This window comes from Otolemur garnettii, unplaced genomic scaffold (genome assembly GCF_000181295.1).
Source record: "Otolemur garnettii isolate 467f Iridium unplaced genomic scaffold, OtoGar3 scaffold00003, whole genome shotgun sequence".
In the NCBI taxonomy this organism is placed as follows: Eukaryota; Metazoa; Chordata; class Mammalia; order Primates; family Galagidae; genus Otolemur; species Otolemur garnettii.
Window position 1 is genome coordinate 36,303,035 of NW_003852398.1, and position 15,664 is coordinate 36,318,698.

At 55.0% G+C, this 15,664-nt stretch overlaps 1 protein-coding gene across 3 annotated transcripts in view; it reads right to left on the minus strand.

Annotated features, from left to right (window-relative positions):
• CXXC5 (CXXC finger protein 5) overlaps window positions 1–14,852 on the minus strand; it is a 35,327-nt gene extending 20,475 nt beyond the window's left edge. The window contains exon 1 of one of the 3 annotated variants that reach the window (XM_023515949.1): window positions 14,243–14,852. The gene's annotated coding sequence lies outside the window, so the exon portion shown is untranslated. Of the gene's footprint in view, window positions 1–8,474; window positions 8,704–14,078; window positions 14,138–14,242 lie in introns of those variants that run through there. The other 2 variants (XM_003782143.3, XM_012808698.2) reach the window with 2 other exon arrangements.
• Window positions 14,853–15,664: the final 812 nt, after the last annotated feature.

Sequence of the window (15,664 nt, forward strand, 5' to 3'; positions counted from 1 at the left end):
TGGAGGTTGCTGTGAGCTATAATGCCACGGCACTCTACCCAGGGGGATAGCTTGAGGCTCTGTCTCAAAAAAAAAAAAAGGACAGTCTCACTTTGTTGTCCTGGGAGTAGAGTGCAGTGGTGTCACAACTCACAGTAACCTCAAACTCTTGGGCCCCAGTAATTCTCCTGCCTCAGCCTCCTGAGTAGCTGGGACTATAGGTGCCCACCACAATACCTGGCTATTTTTAGAGACAAGGTCTCACTCTGGCTCAGGCTGGTCTCAAACTTGTGAGCTCAGGCAATCCATCCACCTTGGCCTCCCAGTGTGCTAGAGCCACTGCCCGGGACCTGCAACATTATCTTAAAACCAAGTTTGGAAACAGGGTTGGCCCAACTCCTCTGAGTTCATCACTCAGAGGATATCCAGTCTTTTTGGCCACTGCTGCTTGTTTTCCTCAAGATGCAAGGGCCCCTCTCTCCTCCCTGACCACTGTCCAGACCTTTATGGATGAGACCCATACGGACAGCAAGTAGAAGCCTACCTGGTCCTCAGTCCTTATAGCTACTTATCCCATGACCATTGCTAGGATATCACTATTCTGTGGGCCCAGAATGATCTGTAGTCTGGGTGTTGGGTGACTGTCCAAAGCCCTTCGTGACCATGAAGCCATCCCCAACAGACTCAGTTCTCCTCTGAAAATGGTATCTTTTTCAGCACACGGAAAACAGGCTGACCCCTAGTCCAGCCCAGTCCAGAGAAAGCAGTCTCCAACCCCAATGGAAGGCAGAGGCTTAGAAGGTCCCTGAGAACATACTCTCCACTCAGCGGCCATGCCCTTCTTATACTCAAGCCCGCTCCATACCCATTTCGCAGGGCTGTACAATAAGAATCAGAGCTATGAACAAATTTTAAGAGAGGAGGCCACTGAATAATGAAGGCCTGGGGTACTAAGGGGACAAAGAGAAATAGATACCAGATGAGCAGGAAGGGCAGGCAGACAGACTCCTGGGCATAGTCCATTAGTTAGTGGTCTCATCCCTCTCCCAATCTCTAGCACCCCCACTCCCCAAGGCCCCTGTGTGCCTGGGAAAATCAATTTTACACAGCATTCAGTCTCTAGCCTTTCCTTTCCCCAGCTCCTCTGCATCTCTACCCTTCTACCCCAACCTACTCTGCCTGAGCCAGAGTTCCCAATGCTGCAGGGCAGCCAGCCCAATTCTTAGGCCTCTTACCCCAGAGAGGATCAAGCCCACCTGGGGATATGAGAAAATGGTCTCCATCTCCCCACCCCCACGTTAAAGAACTCAGTTAATTAACATGGCTGAGGGTTGAGCTTCTTTTGTGTGAGCCTAAATGGGGGGGCATTTGGGTAAACAGAACTGTAAACACATCAGGTGTGCCCCTGTGTGCACAGGTGTGAAGCAGCCTCTGCTGTGTCAGTACTTCTGGCCTCACTCTTTGGCAGCAGTTCTCAACCTGTGGGTTGCGACCCACAGGAACTGTATGAAAGGGTTGCGGCATTAGGAAGGTTGAGAACCACTGCTCTATGGGATCATCTGGGTGTAAGCTGCAGTGTGCGGTTCATTGTCTGAGCCCATGACAGGATGGAGCAGACATACAACTGCCTTACCAGGGCCCACTGGGTAAGTGCAGGTAGCCTCCTCCCAAGGGGCACACCTGTAAGTCCACTTGCCAAGGTACATGGCAGTAAGTGTGAATGCAACAGTGAGTATACTTCTGGAGTGCCCACATAGAAGCTGTGTGCACAGTGCATATGACCAAGCCTGCATCATACACGTCAGCTGGGTGTGCTGCATCATGTGGAACTATGTGTGCTGTGAGTGACTGTGTCTGTCCTGAGTGTATGCCCCACGGTGTGCTATGTATGAGGTGCGCGAGTGTGTGCTCTGCCTGCCAGGCCATAGGGCCTTGTGGGACCGCTGGGGATGGGGTGACTCATGTCTCTTAAGCTAATCCCGCGCCCGCCCAGTTCACCCTGCTCTGCTGGGCTCATGACTGTGAGTGCAAGAGGTGTGTGTGGGGGAGGCGTGGGCAGACACGGCAGGCACGGCAGGAGGTTGGCTTGATAAATAACCTGCTGCTTCCCCAGGCCTGGAGAAGGGGAAGCTGCATTGTGGAGAGGAAAGTGAGGGAGGAGGTAACCCTGGCCCCCCAGGCTCTGACTGCCCTGGCCTCCACAGCCCAGGCTGCAGCTCCGGTTCCTGTTTCATCGAAACCTGAGCTGGGAAAAGCCTATCGGGTCATCTTGCTTGTCCCGTCGGCTGCCAGGCCCAGGCAAGCTGCCCCTCAGGGGACAAGCCTGCAGCCTGGCCGCCCAGCCAGTGGGTAGATGGGTGGGGGTAGGATATTTCTGTCCAGACTAACTGCAAGTCCAGGCCCCTGTCTGTATACCCCCCCCCAACAGCTGCTCCCAGAGGCCCCCTGGCTCTGCAGGACTAAATATAGCCCCCCTAGCCTAGCAAACCTCCAATGTTCATTAATTTCTAGAGGCCATATCTACATGAGGGTAGAGAGAAGATTGGGGAGCCCACTACACTATGTAAGTTTGGGCTGGTGTATCCCCCTCTCTGAGCTCTCAGCTATGAAAAATCAAGGGTTACTCACTTCTGGACCCTACCCTGCCTAACAGATGCTATTGGAGAGACCACAAAGGTAATGAGGTTGGGGGTCTTTGTGTAAGGGGATAAGCGCTGAGTACCTATCCTCACAGCATCACATAAACATGGCCCCTTCCACCCTGCCTGTTCCTTGCCCAAGCTGGGCAATACCAGGCTCCTCCAATCTGCCCTGGACGGACCCTGGCCAGGAAACAAGTGCCAGGGTTAGGGTGGGGGCAGAGGGGGCGGGAACATGACAGCTGCTATTTCCTGGAGGCCACAGTCAACACAACTCGGATTCCTGCCTGGCTTCACACTCCACCAGAGCCTCTCCCAGGCTCCAGTCCCTCAACAGGATGTCCCCTTCCCCAGTGTCAGCACTATTATCAGACCTAGCCAGGGTTAGTCCCACTCTTCTCACTGCATTGGCACAGACAGGAAGAAGGCACCTGGGTGCAGCCTGCCTCTAAGACTGGAGAAAGGTGGTCTCTTCAAGGTTCAACAGGCTGAGAGGCAGCCCCAGCTCCCCCCTCCCTGCGTGCCCACCCGGCTGCTTCCTGAAGCCCTACACGCACCAAATTCCCCACATGCCTGTCTGTCTCTGACAGCTCGAGCAAATACTTGGCTGCACGGGCACCCGCTGTTCTGAGCCCGTTGCACCTCCTCCCTGCCTTCCCCGGGGGCTCTGCAGACTAAGCCAGGAATGGGAGGGGGCAGAGCCAAGAAGCTCGGTGGGCAGTGGGGAAAAACTGGGCAGTGGCGGGGAAAGCAAGGACAGGAGACACCAGCCTCAATTTAGAAGTACCACCCCCAGCCCTCGGGACCTGGGAGGCCACTGCAAGCCAGCCCAGGTGGGACAGCAGCTGCCTACATCCCCACTGCCCCCACCCCGGAACCCCAAGAGGACCTTCCGGAGGCCTCCCACTTGCCTCAGCCTATGAAACAGCATCTGCCACCCCCACGGTAGCAGTTCAGGACAGGGTGGAGGGCCCCTGGGGAAAGCTATGAAATCTGGATGTTGGCCCAGCCCCTCCTGGCAGCCCCCCACAAACCCAGACTGCAAGCATGAGGGGTGCATTCCAGCCCTCCCACCATGTGAGGGGCACACCCACCCAGCTGCCAGGCCTGGGATGTCTCCAGTTGGACTAGCTGGGAGGGCCTTATTTGCCCCCCACACTGCCCTCCTTCCTCCTTGCCTTGTCTCCCTCCAAGGAAACCAGTGGAGGAAACACTTCCTAAGAAAAGCTGGGATGTTCCTCTGGACGGTGTGCCTTGCTGGCCAGCTCCTTACCTTTCCTCACCTCATTCCTTCTCCCAGAGTCACTCCTTCGACCAAATCATACCTCACCCCATGTCCGCAGTCAAGGATTCCTCCCCTCCCTGGCATTCAGCACACGTCCAGGCACAGTAGAGACACTGAATGAATGACCTCCTGGAACTGACACCCTTCTTTTTGCAGATGGGTATGCTGAGGTCAGGAAAGAGCCCAGAGAGCTAGGCCTCCCATCCTGTGGTCTTCCTGAAAGGCACTCTGACTGTAGGTTTCTTTTATTCCATTGGTTGTTTCCTCCCACCACACTTCTTGCCCCCAAAACCAATTTAGCCCTCCCAGGCTTGCAGAGGCATTGGGACAACCCAAACAGAACATCTCAGTGTTCTGGGTTCAAATACTCAGCCGGCTATTCTGGACTACTCTCCAACTTTCCCACAGCCTAACAGTGGTCTTCAAAAGAATCCCAATTGTACTGTCTCTGTGACATTAGACTGTAGGATAAAGCCTCCTCTCCCCATTGCACAGATGGGGCTGCTGAGGCCCCCAGGGGATGGGGAGCTGCAGGCAGCCATGAGTCAGAGGGGGAGCTGGGAAGCCGCCCGGCCCTACCGGCTGTTGCTGGAAGCAACAGCCGGCATTTCCTTCTCATGCTGGTGCCTCGGGAAGCGTGGGCAGCAGGAGGGCGGGCACTGTCGTGAGGACCCCTCCTATGCCTGCAGGCCAGCCACATCCCCTTGCTGCCTGACTGGGCCCATAGCCCACTTTCCACACTGGCCAGATCTCCAGAGAGGAGCACACTGGAGGCAGAAGTGGGATTTCTGTCCCACATATGGGCTTATGTCACTTGAGGGCATCATGCTGGGTTTATCACCTGAGGGTATCAGGCTCTCTGACTTCAGGGAAACCCCTCCCTCTAGCATCAAAAAAGGAGATTTAAACATGACTATTTATGCTCCCTTGGTTCTATGATGACTCTGGAGTCCCAACACAAGAAGCCTGACTTAAGAATTCCTCCATTCTGGCTCGGTGCCTGTGGTTCAAGCGGCTAAGGCGCCAGCCACATACACCTAAGGTGGCGGGTTCAAATCCCCAGCCCGGGCCCGCCAAACAACAATGATGGCTGCAACCAAAAAATGGCCAGACGTTGTGGCGGGTGCCTGTAGTCCCAGCTACTTGGGAGGCTGAGGCACGAGAAATGCTTAAAACCCCAAAAATTTGAGGTAGCTGTGAGCTGTGACGCCAGGGCACTCTACTGAGGGCGGCATACGGAGACTCTATCTCAAAAAAAAAAATTCCTCCATTCTAAGCATTCTATTATTCTAGATTCCTATGACTAAAAATTCTAGGCCACCAAGATCTGACATCCTGCAAAGAAAGGGGGCCATACCCACCCTGCCTACTGCAATTTCCCATTTAGCTTTGGGGGAGGCCAGCAGGTAGGAGGGGCTGAGTCTCTCTCATCAAGGTCAACAGAAACTAAAAAGAAACTGTGGTGTGGCCTATAGGCCTGGGGAAGTGCTAGTCTAGTCCCAGGGGACAGGCCACCTCTTCCTGGCACACACTAACACTGTAGATGACAGGAAGTCAGTCCGGACCACAATAAGAGTGGGTGGCTGAGGGTTTGTGTGCCTGCACCCCCATCCTGAGGCTCAGAGGGAGGGTGGTGTCAGGTCAGGGCTGGTCTCCCTGCTTCTCAGGTTCCAAGCCAAGCTCCACGCTTCATCTTCCTGTCTTCACCACCCACGGTTTCCTCCATCCCACCACAATCCCCTTACCTCCCAGGGCAGTCCCAGCCCAGGCCAGCTGGCAGCCAGCCAGGACAAAGGCTCCCAAGCCCATTTGACAGATGGAAAAACTGTTTTATGGGGAAGATATGACTTGCCCTGCTGGCTCAGCCTATTGGTCTCTAGCCACATCTTTTAGTCCTACTCCTACCCTCATTTCCCAGAATCCTCCATTAAGACCAGTGGGTCTCCATACACTAGTCTGTCCAGCAGCATATCCCTTATTCCAGTGTCCCTTAAGAGTGTTAATTCCCACAGCTAGCCATCTATTAATTCATTCTTTTCTCCATCCAATGAAGCTATCAACCACATCACCCCACCATGTCAGGCCCATTGCCTGGGTTCTGGAGCCTCAAGGATGAAAGAGAGCAAGGCTTGTGTGTTCAGCAAGCATTTAGGGAGTCTTTTCTTTGAGCCAGGCAGAACAGAAAGTGCAGGAAACACCACATACAGACCAACCATGGCTGTCCTCATAGAGTTCACACCCTATTAAGGGCTCTGCCAGGACCCAATCCCACTAGTCAGTGACAAGTCACAAACTCCTCAAGCCTTAGTTTTCTTATCTGTGTATGGGGACGCTAATATCAAATCTATAGGGATTAAAGGAGACAAAAGTCAGAAAGCTGATAACATAGTGCCTGCCCCAGTAAATGTTTAGGATAACATTTAGGATAACAACACTGCCATTGTTACAACCTATTATAATAATAGTTACGGGCAGCAATGATTACAGCAGTAGCTAAAGCTCTTCATTACTTGATGCCAGGTTCTGGGGGTGCAGGTAGGAATCACTGCCATATCCTACTGCAAAGCTGGTGAGGAATAGGTTCAAAAAGCCCCTGTAAACATCTGATGAATGAGGGAATCGATGACAAGAGGCATGGCTCTGCCTCCAAGGAAGGTGCAATCCTGCATATTTTTGTAGGTAAGGGAGTCTTTTTGCACATGTGTGCAAACACTCAGATGCATACACGTGTACCTATGTGAGGAACTGGGGGGTGGTGGCATCCAGGAATGCAGGGAACACAGCTGCTCAAGCCACTCACCCCCCTGCCCCAACCCCAGCCCTGCCAGTGACTGCAACAGAGCTGAGGGGATTGTGGCAAGAGTGGGGGCCACACCTGTGGAGGCCACACCTGTGGAGAGAAGCCTGAAAAGATACTTTGCATAGTTACAGCCACTAGATTATAGGACTAGGCTAGGCCCCTGGGTGCGGGTATAGGGGCTGCTAGGTGTTGCCCACACAAACCAGGCCCCCAGTGCCCACCCGTTATACTCGTACCAGTAAAGCACACAAGTGTTCCTACTGGCAGGCTGGGCAAGTCCAAGGAGGTCAGAAGAGGTCATGGGTGAGGGAGAATGGTGGGCTGAAGGGCTATGTGGGGTATGCCAGGCAGGGGAGGGCAAGTACAGGGCTCCCCTGGGGCCACCAGGCAGGCCTGGCTCTGCCTTGCTGGGGCCAGCAGCTGGAGGGGAGTAAATATAGCCGAGCATCCCGGCCACATTCCTGGGAGGCCAGCAAGGCCAGCCTGCCCGCTGCTCTAAGCACAGCACAGCAGCCAGGGCCCAGAGCCGCCACTGCCCTCTTCCCAAACAAACAGAAAAATAAATAAAACCAGCTCTCACGGCCAGCACAGCTAGGGGGGAGGGGGCAGGAAGGGGTGGACCCGGGGCGGGGGCTTGATAGGCAGGCAAACCAGTTGCCTCGGTTTCTGTTCCACTGGGAAAGAGGTGGCCAACAAAAGAGGAAAATGGAGGAAAAGGGCAGAGAGATGGTCAGAGATGTCAGAGATGGGGAAAAAGTCCCTATGAGAAAGGAAGAGTATCACAAGTGGAGGTGTAGGGAAGGCAGGTGAGGACGGGAAGGGAAAATGTGTGTAGGAGTGGGCACAGTTGGCAGTCACCAGAGGCAACCCCGGGTCAATAATTCAGTGACAAAGATGCCCTTCCTCCAGCATAAGGATACTGAGACTGGCCCCCAAAGGCCAGAGGAACCCTGTCTTCTTGGTCCCAAGATGGCAGGCAGATAAAGAGGACTTGTGGGCTAGGGCAAAGGGGCAGCCTAAAGTGCCATGAAATATTAAAAAGCTAGGCTACTGAGTGACAGAGGTCATAAGTAGGAGACTACCCAGGGAGTGATGGGGGACCCTGAGGCAGAGGGCTTCCCCACCTTTGACCTGTTTCTCCACCCTCTCAGGTCTCCCTGGCTCCCCTTCTGCTGGTTTCTTTCTGTCTTTCCAATGGGGAGGAGAGGACAGGCTGAGGGTAAAGAGGGGCTGTGGGGATTAGCGATGGGAGGGAGACCTCTTCCCTTTGGCAGATCTGAGCACAGCCAGCCTTCCAAAGCTGCCAGCCACCCTAGCAAGAAAGCCAGGAGGCTTGTCAGCACACTGCTGCTACGGTAACCTCCTGGGGAAGAAGGGGGAAGATATTCAGCTTCTCCTTCCCAAGAAAAAGTCAGCCACTTTCCATAGAGACTTGTAGGAGGGAAAGCTGGCCTCACAGCTCAGCTGAGCCAGTAGGTTGTCCCCTAGCCCTCCCACCCCACCCTGGCCCCATTATCAGCCTCATGACCTTGGCCAGTCCTCTTATTCCTTAGCCTGTGTCTTCACCAGCCCCACCCCACCACAGGCTTGGTGTAAGGAAAGAAAGCAAGCAAATAACATGCTGCAAAACTGCTGGGGCCAAGTATCTGCATTCATTATCCCAGATAATCCTTTCATGTGTCCCTATGAGGTCAGTCCCATTACCAGTCCCATTTTACAGATGGGGAAGAGCAACACAGAGAGGCAAAGTGATGTGCTCAAGATGACATACCTGGTTATTAGAAGAATGAAGACAGAAATGCTAAGTGTGAGCCACGTTTTCTTTTCTTCACTAGGGGATATGAAGTCCTTGTCACCATAAAAACTGACTTTTATTAAGTTCTGACTGTGGGTTAGGCCCCATACTGGGCACTGGGCAATCGTCCCTGTGTCCATCTGAATATGGTTTTATAAGGCAGGTATTCTCATTGTCCCATTTCCGAGATAAGGAAACCCCAGGTTTGTAGAGATAACACAACTCACTAAAATGCCATACATCCAGGGCGGCACCTGTGGCTCAAAGGAGTAGGGCACCAGCCCCATATACCAAAGGTGGTGGGTTCGAACTCAGCCCCAGTCAAAAAATGCAAAAAAAGAAAAAGAAAAAGAAAATGCCATACATCCAGCTAGGTAAGTGGTAACTTGGCCAGGATTTGGAGCCAAGTCTGATGGACTCCAGAGTCACTGCTCATACACACTTGTCTGGGTAAGGTCAGAGAGGGGGTTAGGAGGATCCAGTAGGCATGGAGCTCAGTGGTTTGATTTCCTCCTAGAATGGATATGAAAATGTCAAAAACAAGGTCACAAGTGCTATGCTAGGGGTGGTCAGCAACTGCTCTGGGAGCAGGAGGTTGGCAGAGCCTGTAGGGGCCCTGGGTCAGGGTATAGACTATGGGCCTAGCTAGAGTGATGTTCCTGGTTTACCCAGAACCCTGGTACCAGGTCACAAAGCCCCCTCCCCCAACATGAGAATACTGAGACTGGCCCCCAAAAGGCCAGTGAAGCCCTGTCTTTTTGGTTCCCAATGTTCTAACTTGGGCTCCAGAACCAATGTGCTGGGAACTAATTACCCCTCCCGATCCTCCAGTGTTGTAGAATGGGGGCAGGGTCCCTTCCATTCCTCCCAGGCCCTGTGAGCCCAGCATCAGAGGCAGGAAATGAAGAAGAATTTGCGATCTAATTGAGCTGGCGGGGGATTAGGCAGCAGAATGCAATTACAGGGGCTGGAGCAGGGCCAGGGGCACTGACACCCCAAGATATGACCTGGCACAGGTGACTGGGCCCAGTTAGTCTCTGGCCAGAAACGCCCGACTTGGGATTGGTTGGGAAGATGGGTAGAGGCAAGGGCTAAAACCTCAGCATACATAAGATTGCAGGGTTCCAGCTCCACATGATACCCAAAAGCAAGAAGTTTTCCTGGGAATTCTCCCCTGTAAAACAGCCCTGTGAGCCCTCATATGGAGACTAGGCAGACAGGCACACATGCTCTCACAGCCTCTATTCATGCACATACATGCATATCTTCACACTCCCAGGTAAACCCTGAATAACCATGTTCACCTGTGTTGGGGCAGCATTCCCAAATGGCAGACACACAGCTCTGGCCCTTTGCTGCCACTGGCTCCACCAAAGTGGAGCCCCTACCCCCAGCACTCATGACCTTAAAATCCTTTTATTCCTGTAATCACAGGCTGCCATCGCTGTGGATACACGCTGTCACCCTGGCCCCAGCCTGTCTCCCTCTGCAGCTTCCAAAACTCCCAGCAGGCAGGCAGACAAGGAAGCTGGCCAGTTACTACTGGGGGGCAAGAGCGGGAGTAGGGGCATCAGGTAAGAGACGTTCAATTCTCCATATAAGCTACACACACTGAGGGCCTCAAACAACCAGAAAGACTCAGAAAGACAGGCTGGCAGATAGAAATATAGCAAGAGAATGGGACACATAGCTACCAGCCACCAAAGACAGACCACTGCCCACACAGCTCAGACGTGCACATTCCCACATTCCCATGCACATGTTCACAATTCAGATATGCACTGCTAGGGAGTCAGACACTCCCAGATTTATAAGCACATACAAAACAACACATATACACAAAAATAACAAACTCTCCAAAATTCTATGCACATATAACTCAGCAAATACATACATTCCCGGATTCACAGGGACATATCCAACTTTCAGCTACACAGTCTTAGATTCACAAATGCACATGTACACATACAATGAAGATCCACACATTTCCAGATCCACAGATACATGCCCTGATTCATAAACTCATGTATGCTCAGCCTCCCACACCCTAAGACAGACATTTAACACAGATTCACATAGATACACAACCTGCAGACACACATGTCCTGAGTCATACATAAGCACGCACCATCACCCAGATTCCTACATCTGAGACCAACAGACCAGTGCCCACACAGCCTCATCTGTCAGCTGACACTGCCTCTGGCTTTAGGGGGTAGGTGGATGGTTGGAGATTCCTGGGTCTTTGAGGGGGCAGTCCTTATTGCCCAAAGCCTGGGAGGGTGGGCTCAGCATTGGGGGGAGGTAAGGGGGGTAAGAGAAAGCAGAAAAAACTTTAGTGGGATATTCTTGTTGGGCAGTAGCGCGTGAGTAATGGGGGAAGCTTTTTGTGGTCTGGTGAGTTCCAGCTATGAGTGAGAGTTTAACTATTAATACACTTAATCACGGACACTACACACTCACATACACTACCACACATACAGGGCTAGGGTAGGACCAGGTGATGGGGGTAACGGAGACAGCACCCCAGAAAAAAAGGTAAAGCCCCAATCAGGGCCCGGGGGGCGTGGAAAGGGGAGGGGCTTCAACGGGCAGGCCTCTGGAACAGAGTGATTCATTTTTGCACCCCCAGAAGGGTGGGGTTTGATACACAGCAGGTGCTTAACGAATAAATGAATTACATATAAAGAATGGGCAATAACAACTAATAACAAGCCATCCTTGATCAATTAAGGCATGCTCCTGAGCACCACGATTGAGGAGTTAATTTTGACTAAATGATCAACCCACCATACAGGGAGCTCTGGGAAAGCAGGTCTGGGTCTGACTCTGGCTCACCCTTTATGCCCCTATTCCTCCACCCTCCCTGCACCCAGATGACCTCAGTCCAGTCCATACCCCTCCCCACTTCCTAGAGAGCCCCTTATCTCTGTTACTCTCCCATAAAATAACTATGTAGGACCCTAAAGAAAGTAGGGTACTTAATTCCTAGAGACTTGGATTTTTTTAACCAGATGCAACTCTGTCCCCATACTATCAACAGGCCTGTTTCACATTTGCCAAATGGGAAGGAAGACAAAAAAGAGCTGTAAAGAGGCAGCAAGACTTGTGGGTCACAGGGGGAACCCATGTGCTTTGGATGCAGAATCCTACCCTCCCTTTCCCCCTCCCAGTCCAGCCCAGCCTGGCTTGGCCCGGCCCAGCCCAGCCCAGCCGGGTGGACATTCCAGGCCTCACGTGATAAAGACGAGGCCACTGGCCCTCGGGTAAGTCAACAGGCTCCGACGCTGGAGAGATAGGAGGCCCCGGCCAGGGTCACCTGCTGAGCCGGGAAAACAACTGGCCCAAATATACATAAATAAGGCACCAAACGACAGCCAGCCAACTAGGGGTCTGTCTTTGCAGAGGCTCACCTTGGAAAGGGAAGTGGCATGGAAAGGGAGGCTAAAATTTCCCTAGGGGCTTCCCTAGGAGAGACTCAGCTCCTGCCAGGACTAGAGGTGGGGGTGGGGGGTTGTTCTGGTGTTCTACCAGGTTCCCCAGCGTTGACAAAGAACTTAAGAGGCCAACCTCCTTCAGCTGTTTCCACCTCTTCCCAGGGCAAAAATCAAACCATCACCCCCTCTCCTCCTCCCCAAAGAGAGAGGACAATTTCCGTTCTGGGACGGGGGTGACAGCTGCAGAGCGGGCCACTCCCAACCCCTATCTCCCCCCAAGCTTCAGCTCGACTCTCAGCTAGGGAAACTGTTAAATCAACACACGCAATTAGGGGTAGGTAGTGCCCGCTTGAGTCTCCCCGCAGGGCTCTCAAAACCGGGTTTGGAGAGGGGCTGCGGGTCCCAGTTCCTTGGTTTCCAGTGGCGGTTGGAACCCACGGTACGAGCGTCTTTCGGTAAAGAGATCAGGTCAAGCTTAGGCCAGTAGGCCCCCTCCCCCGAAACATCTCATTTATATGCTTCCAATCCCAAGGACGGGCACCCGTAACCCCCGCGGGCTGGGGCAGCAGAGGTGGCGCCGGGCGTTCAAATCGCGCTCCAAACAAGTCCGCGGCAACCGCGCTCGCAGCCCCCGCCAGGCGGCCCCAGCGGAAAACTTGAAAGGGACTCTGTTTGCCGGCGGCCCTGGGGCGGCTCCGGCGGGGGCGAGGGCAGACCGATCACATTCGCCCCCCTCTCCAGCGCTTCCTGAGCAAAGGCGTGGGGGGTGGGGGGCTAGCCCACCACAAATCTAAGCGCTCCAAGCAGCGCCCGCTGCTCATGGAAAGGCGGGGATCAGAAGGCTGGTCCGCCAGCCACCCCTACAGCTCCCCCATCTGAAGACGCGACTCGGACCACCCAGATTCCGGGGGGCAAAGCAGAATGTGACTGCTAAACCTTCAAACTCCTGTTACAGGAGACTTGAGGAAGAGGGTCTTATCGAATAAGTCAATACAGAACCCCCCAAATTTACTGGTGTTTCATTGCAGCCCATGGCACGAGCCCAACTCCGCTCGCCCATTCCTATTCCCAAGGAATAAAAAAGAACAAAAACAGATCTTGCTCATTCATTGGGCACTTCAAATCTTCTGACAGATCCTGAAAGTGGCCCCCCATTTAAAAACTGGGGTCGCTTACTTCAGTTGATCCTACAAATAAACAAAGCCTGGCGCACCTCGCCGGAAAGCAGCCCATTCTGGGCCAGGACAACTTCCCTCGGTCAGAAAATTAACACATTCCTTTCGCAGTGGTTCAACCCCTCACTCAGCTCCTGGGAAGCGAAGGGCGTGGGGGTCGGGCCGAACTTCAGGGTTAAATTTGGGGCCAGAGCAGAGTGGCTGGCAAGCGCCTGGGACGCCCGCCTCCCACAGCTCCACAGCTAGAGCAACACCCCCATTCTCCTTCCCTGGCTTTGCACGCTGTTTGGCCCACGCGGGGCTCGAGAGACAGCCCATAAGACTCCCAAAGGTTGGGGAGGGAAGAAGAGAGAGGCCGCAGGGCCCCGTGGTGGTGGGGGCGACACTTTGACGGAAAAAAAAAAGGTCAAACTTGATCAGCCCGCCAGGCACCCTGAGGGCAGCGGGGGCGAGGAGCCGGAGGGGAAATGCAGAAGTGGCCGCCGACTCTTCCGAGAGGTGGGGGAGGCTGAGTGAGCTACGCGTGGTCAAGGGTGCTTAGAGCAGTTACCGGAGCCCCTAACGCAGGGCTGCTCGTGGGGTGGGGGGGCCGTGCGCGCCGGAGATCTCTAAGCAGCCGCCCCCGCAGGCGGAGCGTCCGCCCAACGCGGAGAGGTGAGGACCCCAAGAGTCCGCCGCCCCAACGCCCGCGAGCTCCAGTAATGGGGGGCGGCACCCCACAGGGAGAGCCCCAGCCCTCCACCGCGCCCAACCAGCCGTCCTCGACCCTAAAACCCCTCTTTTTGTCTGAACTCAGTGATCTGCGACCGAGTATACTGCGGCTTGGGGAGGATTGGGTATAGCAGCAGCCACCGAGCGATCACCAGTGCTACGTCTCCCAAGCTCCGGGGCTCCGCGGCTCAGGCTGAGGGTGCCCCCTACACCTACCAAACACGGACCCCTCCCTCCCAGTCTCTGGCTCTCCGCACCTGAACTTTGGGGAACCCGCGCCGCCAAACTTTCCGCCGACTCGCACCGAACTCCGGCCCTGGCCGCGCACCGAACCCCGGGGGAGGAGAGGGAGGGAGGGAGGAGAAGGGGAAGGGGCCGGACTCCGGGGGGGGTCGAGGGAGGGCCGTGGCCCGACACCTACCCGCTCTCCGAGTCGTCCAAGCCGCCACCGCCGCCGTCGCCGCGAGGCCGAGGGGGAGGGGCGGGGCGGGGAGCTGCGCTCCGCTCTGGGCACCGCCGCCGCGGTGCGCTCCGCTCCAGCCGCCAGCCGTGCTCGGGTCCGGAGCTGGAGTCGCGCCGCCGCGGCTGGCCCGAGGCGGGGGGGGGGGGGAGCCTGCAGCACCTGCCCCTCCTCCCCCTCCCCGCGGCCCAAATTAAAAAACAACAAAAAGCAACTAATCACCCCCGAGCGGAGTGCGGCGCGGCGGGCGGAGGGCTCTGCGTGCGGCGCCCGGACTCAGCGGGCGGCGCGCATGGTTGGGCGCGGGCTAGGCAAGGTTGGGACGGAGGGCCTAGTTTCGGGGGGGTGGGTGAAGCTCAGTCGCTCTTCTCGCTCGCTCGGGCGCCTGCTCTTGCCGCCACCGCCGCCTCTGCTGCCGCCAATGCCGTCGCCTCTACATCCCAGCTCAGGCTCCGCCGCCTCTGCCGCCGCCACCGCGCGCCCGCCCGGGCAGGAGCTCTGAACGCTGCCCGGGGGCTGCCGGCAAAACCTGGACCGGACTAGACACTCCCTCCTCCTTCTCCCCCCCACCTCGGCTCCTCTCCCTCCTCCCGCCGCCTCCCTCACAGCGCAGATCTGGCCACTTGGACGCCGCAAGCTCTGAGGCCGGAGCCGCAGCCGCTGCGCCTCCAGCTCCCTACGCCCTGAGGAGATACTCCCAGGCTCAGTTCCCTTGCGCGCCCACTCTTTAGCTTTTTTCCACAACTTTACAAAAAGAAGACATCCCTCCTTTGGGGAAGGGTGACTGAGCTTTAAGACGCACCTTCTGGGAAAATCTGCCCGCTCTTCAGCGAGGCAAGAGGCTTCGAGAGAGGGTTTCGCTGCGCCACCAGATCAAGTGCGCGGCTGAGGGGATTCCTAACTGAGGGCTCTTGGAATTAGACGCTTGTCCAAAGACCCCACCCTTGCCAGGCTCAGTGAGCACTAGGTGTCCAGGAGAAAAGGGAAAGGTCTGCAGGAGATTCCTGCCCCCATTTCACAGATGAGGAAACTGATTCAAGAAAGGTTACTTTTTCTTTTTTCCCCTACGCAGGCGCCAGTATAAACTCCCAAGTCCTGGGGCTAAAGCGACTTGTACATTGTGGTGCCCTGAGACCATGAATTACCAACCCAAGAGCCTGAGAGAGTGCAGCCCTCAATAGATATTGGCTGAAAGAGAAAAAAACCTCAGCCTCACTGGAATAGGCGAACATGAGGACAGATTTGGGCCACACAACCTCGCTTTTTTTTTTTTTGAGACAGAGCCTCAAGCTGTCCCTCTGGGTAGAGTGCTATGACATCACAGCTCACAGCAACCTCCAAGTCCTGGGCTCAAGCAAGTCTCCTGCCTCAGCCTCCCAAGTA